General features: G+C 47.7%; 2 long non-coding RNA genes across 3 annotated transcripts in view; one reads left to right on the forward strand and one right to left on the reverse strand.

Moving 5' to 3' along the window:
* Positions 1-7,500, forward strand: part of LOC135101245 (uncharacterized) — a 112,271-nt gene that overhangs the window by 86,263 nt on the left and 18,508 nt on the right. Inside the window, exon 4 of the long non-coding RNA XR_010269173.1 lies at positions 3,819-3,947. This is a non-coding gene — a long non-coding RNA (uncharacterized LOC135101245). The remainder of the gene's footprint in view (positions 1-3,818; positions 3,948-7,500) is intronic.
* The window catches only part of LOC135101246 (uncharacterized), a 155,928-nt gene that overhangs the window by 35,554 nt on the left and 112,874 nt on the right, over positions 1-7,500 (reverse strand). The gene's annotated exons all lie outside the window — the stretch shown is intronic.

Raw genomic sequence — 7,500 nt, forward strand, 5'->3', positions numbered from 1 at the left:
AATGTACAGACCGAATGAGTAATCGATGTGGTAATCAGGGATATATCAACGCACAGACATACAAATAAACAAACAGACAAACACAGACAGACACACACCAAAAAAAAGAAAAGACGTCGGCACATTAACGCAAAGAAAGGATGAAAGAAAACGGAGCCAAAGACAAAAGAAAAATCAGACAGGAAGACAGAGAGATACGCGGGAAGACGGACATACGACACGAGTGAAAGAAATAAAAAAGGAATAAAAATTAAGATAAATATAGACAGAAAGACATACAAATAGAACCGGAGAAACGAAGAAAAGTGATGAAGATAGGGAGACGGATGGATAGAAAAATAAGCAGATAAACAAATGAATAGACGGAAATACACACACACATATATAGAGACAGAAAAGAGATAGATACCAATGGCGAAGATAGACAGACAAGTAGGAAGAGGGAAACAGATAAAGACAGACGAAAAATTTGGTTATAAGAGAAAAGAAAAAAAAGATACTAGTAAAAAAAAATAGACTGAAACACATACACATATAGAGACAGAGAGACGGAAAAAACAAATATGAAGATAGAGAAATAGCAAGAAGGATGAAAATATAAATAGAGATAGACAGAAACCAACATACAGAAAGATAGATAGACGAAAATATAAAGAAAGCGAAAGACAGACGCAAAACACAACCGTAAAGAGAGAGAGAGAGAGAGAGAGAGAGAGAGAAATAAGAGAAAAGCGAGCCGGGGAAGTCACATCTTGCCCTTAGCGGTGTCCTGCCAAAGCCAAGGGGCCTCAACAATTACTCATACTGCCAACAAACTTTACACACAACAACTTAACGACAATTATTATTAGACTCGGACCAACTTGAACCACGGACTCAAAGGGGCACAAGCTTCTAAGTTTTCTGTATGTATGTATGTATGTATGTATGTATGTATTTATATAAGTGATTATGTGTATTTCATTGTATTTCATTTTCTCGTCTTTTGCTTAGTTTATATTTTTCATTTCTTAGGATTAGAAGTGTGTGTGTGTGTGTGTGTGTGTGTGTGTGTGTGTGTGTGTGTGTGTGTGTGTGTGTGTGTGTGTGTGTGTGTGTGTGTAAAAATATCAATACAACGACAACAATAACAATGACAATAGTAATTTAATAATGAAGAAACCCGCCTACACACACACACACACACACACAGGGGCACATATTCGTGACAATGAATCAGCGGCAGTAACAGAAAACGGGCCGCGGTCCGCATTTCATTTTCCAAATCAGATTTCACGTAGAGCTTCTTCATCTGCAGCCTTCCCTTGAACCCTGGGAGAGAGAGAGAGAGAGAGAGAGAGAGAGAGAGAGAGAGAGAGAGAGAGAGAGAGAGAGAGAGAGAGAGAGAGAGAGAGAGAGTAGAGCGGCAGGAGGCAGGGAAACAGATGAACGAATAGATAGAAGAGATGGGCGGTGAGAAAACAGAAATTCAAGCAGAAATAAACAGAGGCGGAAATAGAAATAGGGAAACACGCGGGAATAACACACACACACACACACACACACACACACACACACACACACACACACACACACAGTGAAAAGAGAGGTGGATGAGGCTTGGGTTTCTAGTTGGCTTCTCTCTCTCTCTCTCTCTCTCTCTCTCTCTCTCTCTCTCTCTCTCTCTCTCTCTCTCTCTCTCTGGTCCCGTGGCTTATCATCCCTCCAGCTCGCCAGAACTCTCCCACGGAAGCAGTTGCCATTTCCCTCACCATAAACAGTCTGTCTGTCCCCGCTGTCACTCCGTTTGTCTGTCTGTGCACCCGCTTCTGTCTCTGTCCAAACTTCTGTCTGTCTGTCTGTCTGTCTGTCTGTCTGTCTACTTAGTTTCTTGGTTGCGTTTTTCTGTCTAAATATTTCCATTTCAGCCTCTCAATCTGTCTTTCTTTTGGTCTTTCGCTGTTCTGTCTGTTTCTGTCTGTCTGTTTGCGTGTTTGTGTGAATATCTGTCTAACTGTCTAACTGTCTAACCGTCGCATTCTTGTTGTCTTCATTACTCTATATATGTCTAAACGTCAATCTGTGTCTTTAATGTATTTTTCCCCTCTTCCCGTCTAATTGACTGTCTGTCTTGCTGGTTGGCTGGCCTGCTTTGTCGATCTAAGTCCTCCTCTCTCCCTCTCTCACTGTCCTTCTGTCTGTCCGTGTGTCCGTGTGCCTCGGTCTGTTTACGGGCTCTGCTGGGCCGTGTGGCGCCCGCCCGTCCCGGTGTATGGCAGTGTTCATCATTATCCTGGTAATCTTGCTACTTACGTCTACTAAAGATCCTGTTTGCCTTCCTCCCCTTCTTGATCCTTTTTCCCCTCATCTCCTCCCTCCTCTTCCTCCTCGCTCCTTTCCACAGTATTATAACATTTTCCTCTTTTCTTCATTCCCTTTTCCTTACTCTCACACTCTCACTCACTCACTCACTGTTCCCTCTTTCCTCTCACTCTCTCACTCACCCACACTATCACACTTAACAATATGCATGCCCACACACACCCTAACCAGCGCCCCTTTCACCCTAGCCGCTGTCTCCTTCCCTCTCCTCCCCTTCTCTCTCCTCTGCCAGATGCGTGTGAAGGGGCGGGGCAAGGCGGGGCGGGGCGGGTTGGGGCGGGGCGGGGCAAGGCAGCTCTGAAGGAGAACAATATTAACATTCAAGTTTGTGAGGGTCAGACCGCCATATTGACGCTGGGGGAAGGGGGGAGGGGGTGTTTGTGTGGTGGTTTCCTTCTCGTTTGTGTTGGGGGAGGGGAGGGGAAGGGAGGGGGAGAGGGGGATGGGAAGGGGAGATCGGGAAGAGGGAATGGGGGGGTATTTGTTTATACATGTAGATGGGACTTGCCTCTGATCTGGATGGATGTTTGCCGTTATGTGACTGTGTGTGTGTGTGTGTGTGTGTGTGTGTGTGTGTGTGTGTGTGTGTGTGTGTGTGTGTGTGTGTGTGTGTGTGTGTGTGTGTGTTTCTATCTGCATGTAGTATCTCTCTGTCTTTACGAGCATGACTAAAATCCCCATTCTCTCTCTCTCTCTCTCTCTCTCTCTCTCTCTCTCTCTCTCTCTCTCTCTCTCTCTCTCTCTCTCAGCAAAGATATAGTTACGCTTCCATTTCCTTATTATCAAGGAAAAAGTGCATTTTTTCTCCGCTTGGTGACGGGAAGGGAGCGAGGAGGAGAAAGAGGAGGAGGAGGAGGAGGAGGAGGAAGGAGGGGAAAAGAGGAAGAGGGAGAAGTGAGCTAGAACACGGCGGGAGCAGTGAGAAGGGGAGAGGGAGAGGGAGAGGGGACGATGGCAGATTGCAGCTACACACCAACTTTTTATTCGTAATGTTGATTAGCTTCCGCTGGCTGGCAGGTTCTCACACGGGGCTCAATGGTCGATAAACTCAAACACCCACAATGCCTGAGACGACTTACGTGACTCTTCTTCGCTCCCTCGAGTCACTTACAAAACTCACCTGGTTATTGCCACCCCCATCACCCCCCCCCCCCCGCCCCTGCAACAACTCCCCTCTGAAATTCCCCTCCTCTCCTACACTACACTCCCTCTCCCTCTTTCTCTCTCTCGCACTACTCGTATACTCGTACTCCCTCCCTCCCCCCGCCTCACCTCGCCTCTCTCAGCAGTACTGGGAGTATTTATATGGGCATAAAACTCCGGGAACCAGACTTTGCATTTAAATAACCTGATTTCACAAGTTGATTTCACTTTGACACGCGTGATGGCTAGCAACGGTGAGGAGGTTTTCATTATACACCACTTTTCACTAATTGTTTTTATTTCCCCTTCCACAGGTGTGACTGCCGGTGTGACCCAACCCATCACCCAGCCAGCCAGCCAAGCCAACCTCTCCCTCTCTCTCCCACTCTCTCTCTCCAGCCCCACTACCAAGAGGCTCCAATCGCTTATATACTGCATCCCAGGTAAGTGCAGGTGTGTAATACGTCTTAATTACAGGTGCGATATCGTGTAATATATCCGCAAGCAACTTCATGCATAGTAATGACGTTGAGGCGTACACACACCTGCCCTCCTGCACCCCCTGCCCCCCCAGCCCCCTCCCATCGCTCCCCCTGGCAAATAAGGCGATACATAATTGCATCAATAGAGACAGGGCGCAGCGGTAATGGCGCCGTAATGGTGGACAGGTAGACAGGCAGAGAGAGAGAGAGAGAGAGAGAGAGAGAGAGAGAGAGAGAGAGAGAGAGAGAGAGAGAGAGAGAGAGAGAGAGAGAGAGAGAGAGAGAGAGAGAGAGAGAGAGAGAGAGATTTTAGTGAGAGTAGTAGTACACATACTCTCACACACACACACACACACACACACACACACACACACACACACACACACACACACTGGATGGGGGACGGTTGCTGGCGTTGAGTGCGTGAGGGAGCGTGAGGGAAGGAGTGAAAGCGTGAGTGAGAGTGAGTGTCTGATGCAATTTTGTGACAAGTTTGGTATCCCCTTCCTTCCTTCCTTCCTTCCTGACTCCCCTCCTTTCTTTACCATATCTTATTCTCCTCTCTTCCTTCCTTCCTTCCTTCCTTCCTTCCTTCCTTCCTCCTTTCTTCTCTACGTACCTCCTTTCCCTCACTTCCTTCTTTTCTTTCTGTTTTTTTTTTCCTCCTTTTATTTCTTATGTACTTCCTTTCCTCCATTTTTTCCTTCCCCCTTTCTTTCTGTTCTCTTTTTTTCTTCCTTTATTCTTTACGTACTTCCTCTCCTCCATTTTTTCCTTCCTTCCTTCTTCCTTCCTTCCTTACGTACCGCCTTTTGCCTCATTTCTGACTTCTTTCCTTTCTATTCCCCTTTTCCTTCCTTTCCTTCCTTACGTACTTCCTTTCCTGCACTTCTTCCTTCCTTTCGTTTTCTTTTCTCCTTCCTTCTCTCCTTCCTTACATACTTCCTTTCCCTCACTTCTTCCTATCTTCCTTTTATTCCACTTGTCTCCTTCCTTCCTTCCTTACGTACTTCATTCCCTCTACTTCTTCCTTCCTTCCAGCCTCCCCTCCTCCCCTCCTGCCTTCCTCTCCACACTGACACCCACACACTCCCCCACCCACGTCTTACACATCCACTCACGCCCATTGACGCTCTGCACGCCCACTCACCCTTGAGACATGACCCGCGGAGGAGGAGGAGGAAGGGGAGGAAGATGAGGAGGAGGAGGGAAAGAGTTTAGGAGGAGAAGAAGAAGGGAGAAGATATGGAATTAGAGAAAGGATGGGGTTAGTACAGTAGAGGACGACGAGGAGGAGGAGGAGGAGGAGGAGGAGGAGGTGTGGGTAGATGTGGAAAGGAAGAAAGAGAGGGTTGGAGAGGACGATGGTGGAGAGGGAAAAAAGGGATAAGTAGTAGTAGTAGTAGTAGTAGTAGTAGTAGTAGTAGTAGTGGGGAACGAGTAAGAGGCTTGGGCAGATGCAGTAGAAGAGAAGGAGAGAGCTGGAGCGCCGGGGAGAAGGATGATGGGGAGAAAGGAGGCAAGGCAGGCTGGTAGATAGGATGGTAGGTAACAGTAGTGGGGTAGATGGAGAAGGGAGAGAAGAAGAGGGCTGAAGCGCCAGAAGGAGAGGGGTGATGGGGAGAGGGAGAGAGAGAAGGGAGGCAGGCAGGCAGGCTGGTGGGTGGGAGGTAATAGTGGTTGGGGTGTTATGGTCCGCCCATCACCAATACCCGCCTCGCTACGTTCCCGACGAAATCTGCCAACTGGGAGGGCGGTGCGACACTCCAGTCAATATGTCCTCCATTTAAGCTCACTTGGCCAATAGCAGGTGACGGAGGGCCACCTGAGCCGAGGCGACGCGACCAGTCGTAACAGTGGCACTATGTGAGAGGGGGGGCAGGGGACCAGGGGGGCACCGGTAGGGGGGTGAGCGGCTCAGGGGGGAAGGAAATAGCCCAGTAGAGTATTGGTTTCGTATTCTTTTAAATTCGCATCCCAGTCAACTCCGTCGCCTCCCAACTTGTATTCCTGTCCACTCGTGTTATGGCTAACTTGTATTTCTGTCAGCTGGTGTTCCAATTGACTCGCATCCCCGTCACTCTGCGCCTACATTCCCTCGCACTCACACACTCTCTCACACACACACACACATGTAGGAAAACTAGCGTGTGGATCTTCGCTATAACAAGCAAGCTGAAGTGTTCTGTAGGGTCGGTCACTCTTTCAACGTCTTCCTCCACACTGTCTATATTGTCTCCATAATGTTATTCATGTTGTCTATCTATCCATACTGTCTCTCTTCGTACTGTCTTGTTACTGACCCCATACTGTCTGTACGTTAGCTTCCCCTTGTCTCCTTCCCTCCTTCTTTCCCTTCGTACTTCCTTTCCTCCATTACTTTCTTTCTCTCTTCATACTGTCTTATTTCTGTCTGCATACGAGCTCCATTCCGTCTGTCTTCCAACTGCCTTCAGACACCATACAGTTCCTCCAGCCATCTTCATTCCGTTCCTCTCCACACTGGGTGTCCCTCGCATGAGTACAGCAGCTGCACTCATTCCCACTGTCACTGCTCCCTGTACCACCACAACTGTCGGGTCACATTCCACGTTATAATACACTAAAATACTCCTCAGCTTATCTCTATTAATTACTGTGCACGATTTACGCCTCAACCTCATCCTTGTTTGACACCAGCACCAACATCACCATCAGCACCACTATGATAATATTTACTTTTTTGTTCCCCTCTTCAAACTGTCTCACGTTTCCACAGCTTAAGTGTTTTAGAGGCCTTTCTTATCCACTTCTGTCAGTTTACCATAGAGACGAAAACTAGCGGAGCGTCTGAAACAAGCTCTGTCGAAATAAGATCCAAATTCTTCAGTTTGTTAAAGAGTTGTGCAAGAGAAACGATGTAACACGGCCTCTTAATCCCGAAGTAGTAGAGTAACAGCCAGAGGAAGGGATAATTTCTTGTACTACTACTCTGTTTTACCTCACTCTCAAGTCCTCTAAACAGCTCATCTTATTAAAACACCTGGAAATTGACAGATTCTTAGCATGTAAAAGGACTTAAGATTTTGGGGAAAACTAAATACATTGGCAGCGAGTTTGGCAAGTCGCTTGACTTCATATCATACCACCACCACCACCACTCTCCTCCCAGCCACTCCCTCACCCACCTCAGCATCATCCTCGTCAACCTCCCACTCACCCACCCATCCAGTTCGACTCCCACCACACACACACACACGACCACTCCACTAAGCCACCATCACATTACAACATGACCCAGACCATCAGGCATTATCTAATCACACAGACCTCCTCTTCCTCCCCCTCCCCATCTACTTCCCCCCGCCACCCATCACCCCCCCTCTTCCGGCCCCATCTACTCACCACAGAAATGGCCTCATCAAGTCATGATTCAGTTTGGTGACTTCCATCTCTCTCTCTCTCTCTCTCTCTCTCTCTCTCTCTCTCTCTCTCTCTCTCTCTCTCTCTCTCAGCTGGTGCTTCGGCGTATTTG

Source organism: Scylla paramamosain, chromosome 6 (genome assembly GCF_035594125.1).
Source record: "Scylla paramamosain isolate STU-SP2022 chromosome 6, ASM3559412v1, whole genome shotgun sequence".
Taxonomy (NCBI): Eukaryota; Metazoa; Arthropoda; class Malacostraca; order Decapoda; family Portunidae; genus Scylla; species Scylla paramamosain.